This window comes from Sarcophilus harrisii, chromosome 2, assembly GCF_902635505.1.
Source record: "Sarcophilus harrisii chromosome 2, mSarHar1.11, whole genome shotgun sequence".
Classification (NCBI taxonomy): domain Eukaryota; kingdom Metazoa; phylum Chordata; class Mammalia; order Dasyuromorphia; family Dasyuridae; genus Sarcophilus; species Sarcophilus harrisii.
The window spans coordinates 304,549,091-304,564,304 of NC_045427.1; the positions used below are offsets into that span (position 1 = coordinate 304,549,091).

The 15,214-nt window shown below is 33.6% G+C and overlaps 1 protein-coding gene across 1 annotated transcript in view; it reads right to left on the reverse strand.

Moving 5' to 3' along the window:
* The window catches only part of FLVCR2 (FLVCR heme transporter 2), a 77,658-nt gene that overhangs the window by 60,468 nt on the left and 1,976 nt on the right, over positions 1-15,214 (reverse strand). The gene's annotated exons all lie outside the window — the stretch shown is intronic.

Consider the following 15,214-nt stretch of genomic DNA (forward strand, 5'->3'; position numbering starts at 1 on the left):
AAGTAGATGTCCATTATTGGAGAACAGCTAAACAAATTGTAGTCTGTAGATGTAATGGAACATAACTGTGCTGTAAGAAATGACGTGTGATGAATACAGAGAGGCATTGAAAGAGCTATATGAACTGAGGCAATGAAGTAAGCAAAGTCAAGAAAACAATACACAAAATAGTTACAACAATGAAAACAGAGAAAACAAGGGAAACTAAAAAATAAAAAATGAATGTAACAAAATTATAAAGATAAAACAGAATTTGAATAATGAGATTTAAGAAAATATCTCTTACCCCACCCTTTAGTTGATGTGGAAGGTACAGGGATATTACACATTGTTAATGTTTTCTGACTTTTTCAATTTTATTTCTTAGTTATGCTGATTTTTTTCTTCTCTAAAAAATACTATTTATTATATGGGACAGCTCTCTGGGAAGGAGAGAAGAAAGGATGATTTGGATAACTATGATGACATAAGCAACAAGGCATCAATAAAAACTTATATAAATGATGCTTGAACTGTATTTTTATTCTGCATAAAGAAAAAAAGGACCTCTTTCCCAAATAGTATTTAATACCAAATAGTCAATGAAACATCCAGAGTTGGAAAGCTGCAGTTTTCTTATCCTTAACGGATATTCAAGAGAAAACAAAACAAAACTCAAAACTGCTGTTGTAAAAGATAAAGTATTTCACTTTGAATCAAAAAGAACTTAAGAGAAGCTGCTAGGTGTTAAGATATTAAAAGTAAAGAAAAACATGGAAAATGTAAACATGACAAAAGAGTATAAGGAGAAAGAAAAAGCTAAGGCTTAAACCAAGACTAGTATTTACTCTTTCTGCTAGAAAGAGTTGACTCTCTGGGCAAGGGACTGGGAAGCACATCCTGTTGGAACATTGCTGGAAGACAAATAAGGAAGCATCTGTATATACCTGATAGGTCTGAGCTGCCCCACTTCCTTCAGCAAGACTTCATGTTTATAAGACTGATCTGGCCAGCCGGATATGTGTCTCTGTATTACCTCAGGAACATAAAGACTTTCATAGACAAAAACTGTCACTTTAAAGATGGGTGTATCACTTTCTATTACTCCTAGAACTTCTGATCATTAAAGTTTCTGCAACAAATTGGCAGAAAAGATTTTAGTGCCAAAATTGATCTTGGTCTGACAGTTTTTCTTCTAAAAAATCCTTTTAAATTTAAATTTTAGTTTTAAATTTCTTGCAAGTACTTCAGTATTCAAGCAAAAAGCATTCATTGAATACATCTCCATGCTAAGTACTATAAAATATAAAAAAGGATCAGAATAAATAATCTTTAAATTGAGGAGATTATTAATGAGGGGAAGGAGAAAAATATACACATGAAAGAACTAGACAGAAAAATAAATTGCAAGTAATGAAAACTAAATTTTGCACAAATTGTAGAAGGAATTCAAAATACAAACATATTCCACATCATAGTTTAGGGGGTTCTTTGAAAACATTAAGTGAAATATTATAGAAGTGACAGTTATTCCATGGAAACAATTCTACAACTAGATGATCAGTTACACAAAGTTAAAAGTTTTGCAAAATTACAGGGAGAGGTAGAGTCAAAATGATGTAGAAATAAGAAGGGCAATAACTTCTTTCTGCTGCAATTCTCCTCCAAAATTTTCCAAAGAGATCTAGAAAACACACCAGACCACATTCCAATTAGGAAATCCAAGGGAAAAAAAATCATGTTTTTCAAGCCCAGATCAGCAGGAGACAGCAAAGTCATCTGATGGGATCTAGTCAGGAGCATGACAGGCATATCAGTGTAAAAAGAAGCTGTTTACCATGACAAAAGGAGCATGTGGGGATCTGAATTTGTGTAAGATATAGGAACAGGTGCTAATTAGTAATTCTGTTGATCACTACCCAGTTCCAGGTTAAAATATCCAGTGGACTGAGACAAAGACTTGTGCCTAAGGATGACATTCTAGGGTAAGGATAATTATGGACCCTAAACTATGTACTCAGAAAAGAGTAAGTGCAGAAACTAGCAGCAGCTATGTGGCTTTAACCCCAGATCTGGGTAGAGCAAGATCTCAGTTCCAGCTTCTAGTCTGAAATCTGAAGAGGAATAAAGAGGGCAGGAATTCCAGGCCAAAGGGAAGACTGATGATAGAGTGCTATAAGATCTTGATTCAGGAAGACCTGAATTCAAATTTGACTTTAGATGCTTACTAGCTGTTTACCTCAGTTTCCTCATCTGTAAAATAAACTGTGGAAGTAAACTACTGCAGTGTTTTCACAAGAAAACCCCAAATGGAGTCATGAAGAGTTGGACATGCATGAAAATGATTATACAAAGATAGTTTATGTTGATGCAGTGTAGACTTGAGTATCAATTAAGCATAAGTAAGAAGTAGATAAAGGTGTTCTTAAAAGGAAAAAATTCTAAGAACACAGCCATATACAGTGATATTAACTCATCTAGCATCTATGTTGGTGGTTTCAATTTCTGATTTCTCAATAGCAGTAAAATAAAATGAGTAATTTTTTTTCTTTAAATAGGGACTATACAAGGTCCTCCTTTTTTCCAGCTATTGGAATCTCCATCAAAGACCAACTTAGATTAAAAACTTGCCAACTTAGAATAAAGTATTATTTTAGCATTTAAATTTAAGATATAATATATTAATAATATTATAACAATAAAACACAACAAATTCAAAATATATTTCAGAAAATAGCAAGTTTAAAGAAGCTTTTTAGATCTCAAAGAGATAAGAAATTAATATTTAAATTGAAAATGTATTATAATCACGTATTAATAATATAACAATAAAACATAATAAATTTAAAATATCATTTCAGAAAATTGCAAGAAAAATTTAAAGCAGCTTTTTAGATCACATTAAGATAAGAAGAGAATATAAAGATTCCTATAACCATTCCTATAATCCTATAACCTTCACTTAGGAATTAGGAGTTGCTTGAGTTATTCTAGAATTAATAAATATAGATTAGCCTTTGAATAAGTTGTGCAAATAGCACAAAAGAGGGAATTGTGGGAACATTAGTAAAACTTCTTTTTAGTTTCTCTAGGCATATTAAAAAATCACATTTTCTTCTAAAGCCTCTTCTAAATCCCTTAGGGAAAAACCTCTTAGAAAGTTGCATGATGGATCAGAGAGAAGCCTTTCTTAACAAAATGGGAAAAACCAAAATTAACATGATAAGATCATTGCCTTTCCAACCTCTAGAGCAACTGGGGTCAGGGCCCACTTAAGGGACATACCTTCTTCCATTGAAACCCAATTAAGTACTTTCTCCATTTCATAATCATTTAGATTCTTGATATAAATATTTGCCAAGAACTCAACCAGTTTATTAAGGAGAGTGCTTCAGGAGGAATGGAATGTTAAAACAGACTGTCTTTTTATCTTGTGGAAGATTTCTATAAATGACACTTGGGCAGCTGGTTGTACAATGGATAAAATGCTGGGGCTGGTATCAGGATGAACTGACCTTAAATTTGACCTCAAATACTTATCGACTATGTGACCCTGAGTCATTTACTTAACCAGGCTTGCCTCAATTTCTTCATCAGTAAAATGAGCTGGAGAAGGAAATGGCAAACCGATCCACTCATTATCTTTGCCAAGAAAACTCAAAAAGGGTCACAAAATGTTGAACAGGACTGAAAAACAACTAAATAACAAAATAAATATCAGCTGAAATCTTCTTAGAGCATCAAACCATATTGAAGGACATAAGGAATTCCTCTAATTTCAATAATTCTCACCAAAAGCGAAAAATGGCTTAAATATAGATGAATGGTAAATAAAATTGTTTTCAGCAAGACGAGTCAAAATCACATAGTATAGTAGTATTGTTTTGTCTCCTAGAGTTTTCTATCTGTTACTCCCCATGAAATCATAAAATTTGGGGACCAAAAGAGTCTGCTGCAGAAATCAATTCCAATTCACATCTCAAGAAAAATCCTCACCATAACATCTTATATAAATGACCATTCAGCCTTAGCTTAAAGACTTCTTCTGAAGGTCAGCCCACAACTCCTAAAGCAACCCCCTTTACTTTTGGACAACTCTAACTGTTAAGATTCCTGATAAAACTAAATTGGTCTCTTTTCTATCACTACCATTGCTCTGTTAAAATTCCTGATAACAAAATTAAATTGGTCTCTTTTCTATTACTACCATTGTTCTTCTCTTCCCTCTAGGACCACAAAGATAAATGTAAAATCTCTTCATAGAACAACCCCTCACATTCTTAAAGATAGCTGTCCTTTTCACTGAGTTCTCTCTTCTCTTCTCCAAGCTTTTAACTGGTTCTCTTGTAATATAAACTCAAAGCTCTTCACTGATTTAGATGTCTTCTCCTGATTATTCTCTAGATTATCAGTGTTCTGTTTAAATTAAACTTTGGAACCCAGAAAAGAGCACAATGCTCCAGATATGTTCTGGCTAAAGCAGAAATCATTATTCCTGAAAGTTGCACTTCAATGAAGCCTGAGATCATATGTTTCTTTGGCTTCCATCGCACATTCAGGATTCATATTGAATAAACAGTCTTTCAAAAATTCCTAAATCTTTCTTAAACTGCTATCTCATCATGCTTCTCTCATTCTGTTACTTCTGAAGTTGAATTTTTTTAGCTCATGTATAATGTTTTACTTTAACTCTGTTGAATTTCAACTTACAGAATTCAGCCAAATGTTCAAGGTCTTTTGGATCTTGATACCATCATCCAATGTTGAAATTTTATGAATATATTGTCTAAACTATTATCTAAGTTATTGACAAAATTTAAAACAACACAGGGACAAAGATCTCCAGAGCACTTTAATGGAGAACCCTTGCCATATTAGTGCACTGAACTTCATAACAAGTGGTATCACTAAACCATTAATGACTGTTCTTTGAATTTGCCCCTTTAACTAATTCCAAATCCCTCTAATTGTATTAGTCTATTCCACATCTTTTGAAATAATCTTCAAAAAAGTTATGAGATATTTCAATAAATGTACTGTTGAAATATAAGTAAAGTATTGTCTACAGCATTCCCCTAATTTACTAATTTAGTATCATAACCCTATCAAAAAAAAAAAAGTTGAGATTTTAGCTGGGACTTGGAGGAAGTCAGAAAAGCTAAGATGTGAGGATGAGGAGAGAGAGCACTTTAGGCATGGAGTGTAAATATCCAAAGTTGGAAGTGATTTGTCTGAGTGAGAAACAGCAAAGAAGCCAGTATCACCAAATCTGAGGTTATTTAGGGGAAGATATGGAAGATGTAAGAAAATTAGAAAGATCAGGATAAAATGTCAAGTTACAAAGAGTTTTAACTGTCAAACAGGGATTTTTTATTTGATCCTAGAAATTACAGGTAACCATTGGATTTTCAGACTCATATTTTAAAGAAAGATCAATTTTGCAGCTCACTGGAGAATAGAGCATACCAGACTTCTAGAAGACAGGGCAACCAGAAGACCATTGCAATAGACCATGCATAAGTATTGAGGGCCTGAACAAGATTGGTGGCAGTGACAGAGGAGAGAGGAGAGGAACATTCATGAAATGGTAAAATTGATAGGTTTTACAATTTGGAACTATACCCAAAGGGCTATAAAACTGTGCATGCCCTTTGGTCCAGCAATACCACTACTGGGTCTATATTCCAAAGAGATTATTTAAAAAAGCAAAAAGGATCTATATGTACAAAAATATTTATAGCAACTCCCTCTCTGGTGGCAAAAAAAAATTAGAAATTGAGGGGTAGCCATCAATTGAGGAATAGTTGAACAAATTGGGTATATGAATGTAATAAGATACAATTGTTCTATAAAAAATAATGAGCAGGCTGATTTCAGAAAAACCTGGAAAGACTTACATGAAGAGATGCTGAGTGAAATGAACAGAATCAGAACATTATACATAGTAAAAGCAACATTGGGCAGATGATCAACTTTTGCTCTTCTCAATACAATGATCTAAGACAATTCTAAAAGACTCATGATTGAAAATGCTATCCATACCTAGAGAAAGAACTATAGATTCTGAATGCAGATTGAAGCACATTATTTTTACTTTTTTGTTTTTTCTTTCTCATGATTTTTCCCTTTTTTTCTCCTGATTCTTCTCTCACAACTTGGCTAATGTGGAAATATATTTAATATGGTTGTACATTCTTGACCTATATTAGATTGATTGCTAAGAGAGGAAAAAATGGAAACCAACATATTATAAAAGTAAATGTTGAAAATAAATAAATTTAAAAAAATAAAATTGTATATGGGGCAGGGAAGAGGCAGTATAAGAGAATAAGTCATCTAGGTTCACATCTAGTTCCAGAGCCTAAGTGACTGGGATCATAGTGGATGGAAGCCCTGGAAAGTAAGAAGGAAATCTAGAGGATTTGGGAGAAAGGATGATTAGTTCAGTTTTGAAGATGTTAAACTTAAGATGTCTATAGGACATTAAGTTTCAGATACTAAATAGATAATTTAATAGATTCAGATACCTAGTAGACAGGAGATTTAAGTCTGAATACCTGCAGAGAAGTTTAGACTGAATAAGAAGATATAAGAATCATCAGTTTATCAATGAGAGTTTTTTATCCTTCTTGGACTTATTTCTCTTATAGAATTTTACTTCATGGTATCCTACCCATTTTTATTCATTTCCCTTCAAATCTGCTTTCCCCAAACTAGCATCCATGTCAAATTATACCTTGTTTTCCTTTCTTCTATCACAAACTCAAGAAACAAAGTTCGCTTCCCCATAGTATTCTTATAATTTCCCACCAAGCAAACAACGAATGAGAAAATATATATTTTAAAATATACCATATATATGTGTGTATATGCTATCCACATGTAGTGGGCATCTTAATAAGAAAGTGGTGTTTGAAAAAGAGATTTGGACTTCTGGATGAGCTTAAAATATAGATACGAGATATTTGTTTTAGCGATAACATGCACCTAACAAAGGCTGGTAAAAATGCATTTGCAAGAGGTCACAAAGAGTTGGACATGACTGAAATAAATGAACAATATAAACAATTGCAAATTTAGTCAATTTTTTTCACCTCATAAGAATAAAGAAAGAAAAAATACACATTCAGCACACCAGATACCATAGAGGGTAATTAAAATTTACTCTTCCTGTTAGTGAGAATCAACTAGAATTGCCTTTTGTTGGTTCTGCTATCTTTTAAAGAATGAAATTATCAGTAAGGCATATCAGGAAGTTATTAGTCACTCTTTTTTAAGCAGAGAAAAACAGACAAGAGACAGACCAACAGAGAGATCTCAAAATGATAATTACATAACTAAAGTCCCCAATCACTACTAAATTATATCTCTGTGCCAAGTGTGTGATGATTGCCAAATTCATTTATATTCTTATTTGAACTAGGTGGAATGTAGTATATTCCAGTGACAAAATCATTTTTTCCACTCTCCAGTAATCATTATCCAACAGCTCTCTACTAGTTTCTGAATTTTCTCAAATAAGTATACCTTCTCAATAAAGAGTGAACCTCAACTCAATTTTTTTAACTTCTTCTGTGTCTTAAATTAGGCATATCCATTCAGAAACATATTCTCGTCATGAGTTTCATCCAAAAAAAAGTTATATCTAATATATTTATTATTGCTACTTATGAGATCAAATTAACATTGCATTAAAATTTCTAATTCTTTTACTTGTTTTCCAAACTGCGGAATATTGGTTTATATACATCTGAAGCAAGAGGTTCAATTATTTTATAATCAATATAATAATATATTAATCAATAATAATCAATTAACATATAATCTACAAGCAATTATAAAGTATCTACTATATGTCTGGTACTGTGCTGGACAATGAATAAACAAATTCCAAAAATCCATAGTTGCAAGATGCTGAGATTCTAACAGGGCAGACACATTTACATATAAATAAATAAATAATAAATATAAAAATAATAACTAAAAATTAGCCCGAAGTCATATTTAATGGGGGATAATTGGGGAAGGAGGGAAATAGCTAGTGAAAGGACCAGAAAAAGTTTCATTTAAAAAGCAATGTTTGAGCTGCATCTTTTAAAGTAGAAAGGGATTCCATAAGGCATCATTGAGGAAAGAATACATTCTAGGCACAAAGAAAGACCATTGCAAAAAGCACAGAAATGGGGAATATCATATGTGAGGAAAAAAGATTTGGTTCCATGGCAGATGCAAGAAAGGGAGTAATGTCTAGTGAGGCTCTTGGTTTGGGGCCATTTTATAAAGGAATTTAAAAACAAAATAGAGAAATTTATATTTTATCTTAGATATTGCTTTATCTTTATCTATATTTTATCAAAAGGGAAGCACTGAAGGTTACTGAGGAAGGGTCAAACCTTACTTAAGGAAAATCATTTGGTGCAATGTGAAGAATGGACTCATGAGGGGAGAGACTTGAGACAGAAAGTCTTGTTGTGATTATCTAGGTGAGAGGTAAAGGCCTGAACTATAGTGGGAGGGGGGTGACAACAGAAAGAGGGGGTTATAGGAGAAAGAAATGACAAGATTTGGCAAATGATTGGACATTCTGAGGGAGGAAATGTGAGGATTTGAGAATTACATTAAAACTCTGAACCTGAGAGAATGATGATTCCTGCCTTCAATAGAAGCATGGAAGTTTAGAAGATGAATGAATTTAGGGGTGGGAAAAGATAATGAGTTTTTTCTGGAAATGCATTTGTGATGCCTCTGGAATATCCAGTTTGAAATGTCTTCAAGGGATAATAAGCAAATTGACACTGAAGATCAGGGGAAAGACAAATAAATGAATAGATTAGGGAGTCACCTACATAAATTAACCCAGAATAGATTATGAGATCATCAAAAGCAAGAGTGTAGAAAGAGAAGAGGAAATAGGACAGGGTCTTGGGGGAGCACCTATTCTTAGGGAACACTCAAGGACAATCCTATGGAAGACAAGGGGATGGGGAAGGAACAGGTATAAAAAGAACCAGGAAATAAATGTCTGAAAAAACCCGAGAGGATACAGTATCTAAGAGAAGAGTAATCAATAGTATCAAATGCAGCATGGTGGCCAAGAAAGATGAAGACTGAGACAAGGTCATTAAGATGGTTTCAGTTAAGTGATAAATTCAGAAGCCAAAGGGTTGAGGAGTGAGAAGAGAATAAATAGAGGCAGTGCATGCAGGCAGTTTTGTCTAAGAGCTTGGCTTAGATAGGCAGGAGGGATATAGGATGTTAGCTTGAGGGATGATTGAATCTAAAGATTTTTTTTTTTAAGGTTAGAGGAAGACTCAGATAAATTTGAAGGAAGTAGGGAAGACTGAAGGAGGAGAAAAAGAGAGATTGAGTCAGAGAGGGGGGAGGGAAGGAGAAAGGGAGAGAGAAATTAAAAATGATGATTGATTTGATCTAGAGAAAACAGAAAAAGTTGAGATTAAGGGAACATGTAGATAGGCTAGTCTTGTAAAAGCACACATACCAAAATACTAACTCTATATCTAGCCAAGGAATAAAATTATGATTTTTACACCATTACTATAGGGAAGCTAGCTGGCTCAGGGAATAAAGTATGTGCCTTGAGTCAGGAAGACTCATTTTCCTGAATTCAAATCTGGCCTCAGATACTTATTAGTTGTATGACCCTGAACAATCCTGTTTGCCTCAGTTTTCTCATCTGTCAAATGAGCTGGAAAAATAAATAGTAAACTATTCCATTATCTTTGCCAAGAAAACTCCAAATGGGGTCACAGACAGTCAGACAGGACTGAAAACCACCAAACCAAATATTTATTATTAAAATAGTTTTATTTTCTATATGGATATCATATTATCAGAATCTATATTAGGCAAAAGAAGGTGATATGAAATAGAAGATCAAAATGACATATACATTTTAAGAAAAGTACCCAGACCAGCCATGTCTCCCTCCTTTTCCATTCCTGACTCTCTGGATTTTCTTCACCATGACACAGCAGCCTTCTCACCTAGGAAGTTTCCTCAGCCCACTTAATCCTTCCTCTAATTAGGCAGCTCCTCCTAGAACCTCCATTTTAAAGAAAGTGTCAGGAGGGCAGCTAGGTGGTGCAGTGGATAGAGCACCAGTTCTGAAGTCAGGAGGACCTGAGTTCAAACTGACCTCAGACACTTAACACTTAGCTGTGTGACCCTGAGCAAGTCACTTAACCCCTAACTCCAATTGTCTCAGCAAAAAAAAAAAAAAAAAAAAGTGTCAGTCTCTCCACTTTCTCCACTATCCCCCCAAATAAATGCCTTCTGCTCATCTTGCCTTATCCCTAGATTTTTCAGCTTCCTCTTGTATGTCTTCTCACATTAGAATGTAAGCCCCTTAAGGCCAATGGCTGTTTTTCTTTTTTGCTTCTATTTGCATTCTTAACACTTATTTAACACAGTGCCTGGCACATGGCAAGGGCTTAATAAATGCTTTTTGACTTGACTCTTGGAGTTTCCAGTTTTTTGTTAGTAAAATGATTGAATTAGACAATTAGACAACCTTCAAGACCTTTCTAACTCTTAACATTTTATGGTTTTAAGCTGCCAATGACCCTGCAGCTATAAGATTTTCTTCTTAACTTTTGAGTGAAGATAACATGTGAAATAATTCATGGATATCTCTCAAAATCATACTTAGATTTTTCATTAAAAATATGAAACAAGTATTTTCAAATAATTTGTTATAATACTTTAAGACAACAGGCTACCAAGAACCCAAGGCAAAGGAATGTCTGAGTTTAGTTCCACTCTAATCTACCCTTTACAGAGTTGCCAAACAGAACTTCCTAAATCATAAATCTCACCCTTCTACTCATTATACTATAATGTTATTCCACTGTACTCAGCATACTCTAGTCAAAGCTTATTGCTTCTAGGATAAAGCATAATTACTGCTGCCTTTGTAAAACCCTTCAGCTCCTAGCCCACAACCTATCTTTCTGGCCTCATTATAGATCCAACTTTGATTTCTCAACACTGCATTTCCTGCGTCCATCCCTTATGCCTGGAAGGTATTCTCTCCCCATAACCCTCAGCTCCACTTGATAGAAATTCTCTTCTTAAAGGTAACTTAAGCATCATCTCCTACATGATGCATTTCACAATTCCTTGCATGTTCTCTTAATATTTGTGTCTTCTTAATGAGTTCTCTTAGTGTTTATTTAATGGTATTTATTCAGTGACATGTTTACATATTTCATATTTATATTAATTTTATATATACTTGTATTTGTCTCCTCTAATAGTATGTAAACTCCTTAAGAGTCAGGCTTTTTTTTTTTTTTTTTTTTTTTTTGCATTTGTAGCACAATGGCTAGCACATAGTTAGAACTCAATAAATTATTATTGACTGGGCTATAGAAAAGCTCCTATGCAGCTATGGCAATGGTTTTCCTAAAGCACGTGTAAGTAAGCCCATATCATTGCCTACCCAATTAGCTCTCATGGCTCATTAATATCTCTAAGATCAAAAACAAACTACTCTGGCCCTTGAAGATATTCAAAACTGATCTTTCTAGACTTATTAAAACGATATTATTATGCCAATTTGTTCATTCAGTGATCCAGCAAAACTAGTGTTTTTGCTGTTCCTAAAAGAAACAGAGAGGACTCATCTGAATTGGCTATTCCCTATTCCCAAAATGCCTCTCTTCTCACTTCACTTTTTAACATTTCCAGCTTCATTTGAAGTTCAGATTTTATGCCATTCCTGAACCCCCAGTTATAGTGTCTTTCCTCTCAATACCCCTGAAATCATCTTGTATGTATTTTGATTTATTTTTATATATGTACATTGTTTCCTCTGATAGCATGTAAGTTTCTTGAGGGTAGAGATTATTTTATTTTGGTCTCTAGATCAACTCTATCACTACCCTACCTGATACATTGTTATTTTGAGATAATAATAATAGATGAAAATTGCACAGTGCTTTGAGTCATGCAACATTTTATATATGTTGTATCTCACTTGATCTGTTTAGTGACAATTGTAAATGAATATCCTCACAAGTCTTTTCATTGTTATTCAGTGTTTTCACTGGTATCAGATGTATGATATCTTCCTTGCACAAAGTAAGCACTTAAGAAAAAAAAAATTTTGAATGAATATAATTTATTGAATTATAGAAGGATAATAATTATAGAATTCTATATTCTATATAATTATAATTATAGAAGGATATATTCTATAATAGATTCTCATAATTATAGAATCTCAGAGATAATGTGATACAATGGAAAAAATGTTGGAACTGAAATCAAGAATACATAGAATTAAATGTCATCTCTGCCACATATTATCTGAATGACCTTGTATAAGTCCTACCAGTTCTCAATTTCCTCATCTGTAAAGTGAAGGGGGAAGGCCTAAAAGGAAGGAACTCTTTCTAATTTCTTCCAGTCCTAAATCTACTATTTGTTAGATTATTAGAGATTGTGCTTTTGAGACATAACTTCTGAAAATCCAGGGTAATTTCTATGCCACAGGAAAAAAAATTGGTCCAATTATAGAAGGATAATAATAATAAATAATATTTCTTCAACATTTTAAAGTTAGCGAGACACTTTAGTTAAAAGTAATTCAAGGCTAAGATTTAATGGACAATAGTCAAGGAAAATCAGGTAGACCAATGAAGAAACATTTCATACATTTTGATTCTCCTCTAAGTTTCAGTGTTGAGTATGTTTAATACAAACAGCTAGAAAACAACAAAAAGAGGTAAGGATTGTTGTCAACTGAGCAGTTTGTACAGGTGAATGTGGGCAGGGCCAATGAAAATTTTGCAAGCCAAATTAAATTCTTATAATCTGAATGGTTTGTGGGTTTTGTGTTTTTAAGGCTTCTCTACTTCCCCAAATACTTTTATTTCAAATATAACTCAAGGCTCTTATATCACTCACCTATTCAGAAAGCCAGAACATTCTCAGAAAAGGGGAAACATGGAAGTACAAACCTCACAAAGTAAGAAAGGAAAAACTTCCAAATGCCTCATAATAATAATAATAATAATAATAATAATAATAATAATGCCTCATAACTCAGCACATAATGTACTCCCAAAGATAATACTAAACAGACTGCTTTGGGATGCAAAAATACCAGTGGTTCAGAGCATGAATAAGTTTGTTATTATAAGAAGCTTGGCATTTCCTAACTGAGGAGTTTCATGAATAAATACTGTGATTTTAAATTTCAAAGAAATGTTTTTAAATTTACATCCCCTAACAGGTTTTAAGAATACAAACTGTTAGTCTGACCTTTATTGTTAAAAGGAAAACAAGTGCAAAAATCTCACTCTTTGAACCAGTTGATAGGACAAATCTGATTATTTCTTTTGCCTTTCTAAAACAGGTATGGAATGTAAAGCCTTAATTCTGTTTGAATCATGACTGCTAGTCATGCTAGCACAAACTGAGTGCTAATATAAACAGAGCATCCTGTACCCTGAAAAGTATATATTTCCTAATAATGCCATCACTCTCCAATTTGAAGAACTAAAAATATGGCTTAAATCTTAATTAAGTGGAGGCTTATTTTCTTTTTTTTCCTTAATATTCTCCTCTGTCTAGTACAGTGTCTGACAAAGAGTAGGCCATTACTAAATGTTTATTACTGATTAAATCTAATTTAAGCTCCTCCCAACCCTGACTAGGTCCAATTTGAAAACTTTAAAGATCTACTTCCTAAAACTGGCCCCCCAAAAAGCATATATGCTTTAGAGCCATTAAAATTCAGTCATATGACTTGGGGGAAAAGGAAGAGAAGAAAATGAAGAATAAAAACCACACCCAAAATTATTTTTAAATTATCTCTAATATAAAATCCATCTGATTTTATAACAAACCCTCAGTTTAATTTTTCAAGGAAGCTAAACCATAGGGAAAAGACATGGGGATGATTTTTGCTAAAGGTAATTTATTCCTTTGTTTTCTTTAAATGATTGTTTTAATACCCATTCAAATTGGTAACTCAAAAGTAGATAAATGAGGGCAGATTGAAGCCAAAAGATCGCTTGGTGCTTGAGTTCTGGTTCTGCTAGTACCCAACTATGTGACACCAAGCAAGTTTAGTGATCTGTAAAATGAGGAAATTGGATAAAATTATGTCAAAGGTCTCTTTCAACTATAAAAAGTTGACAATTCAAATTTAGCTAAAAACTTCCACCTTGTGAAGCTGGATAGAATATGGAATTCACCTTTGGGCAGCAAGAGCATATGGAAAATTTCCAACAAAAATGACAAGTTTATACTGACAATCTCAGGCAACAAAAAACAAGCCTACAAGATCTGGGGGTTACTGGCTAGTTCATTAAACATGTGAAATGTGAAATTTTACAGTTTGGGGGCAGTTAGATGGCCCAGTGGATAGAGCATCAGCACCAGAATCAGTAGAATATGAGTTCAAATCTGAACTCAGACACTTAATACTAACTAGCTTTGTGAATCTGGGCAAGTGACTTAACCCCAATCGTCTTGCAAAAAAGAAAGAAAGAAATTTCACAATATGAAATGAAATATGAAGTCATTAATCTACAGCTGATTGAGGAGGTCAGTTAAAAGCTTTATTCTATTATTGTTTCTGGGTTCTGAATAAATGTTTCAATTCTCCCTGTTATTTCTGTGGGTCCATCTACCTCAAAGCCTCTTTTTTTTTCCTTTTTCTTTTTTTTTATTATAGCTTTTTATTTAGAAGTTATATGAATGGATAATTTTGTAGCATTGACAATTGCCAAACCTTTTGTTCCAATTTTCCCCCTCCTTCCCCCACCCTCTCCCCCAGATGGCAGGTTTACCAATACATGTTAAATATGTTAAAGTATAAATTAAATACAAAATAAGTATACATGTCCAAATAGTTATTTTGCTGTACAAAAAGAATCGGATTCTGAAATAGTGTACAATTACTCTGTGAAAGAAATCAGTTCATGTAAGTCTCTACCTCACAGCCTCTTAAACTGTAGGCCAAGATCCCATATGGAGTTGCACAACTTAATACAGGGATTGTGAAAAAGTGGGCAACAATAAAAGATATCAAGCATTTCACTAAGATTTAATTCTTTTTTTTTCCCCCTGAGGCAATTGAGGTTAAGTGACTTGGCCAGGGTCACACAACTAGGAAGTGTTAAGTGTCTGAAGCTAGATTTGAACTCAGGTTCTCTTGACTTCAAGTCTGGTACTCTATCCACTGTGCCAACTAGCTGACCCC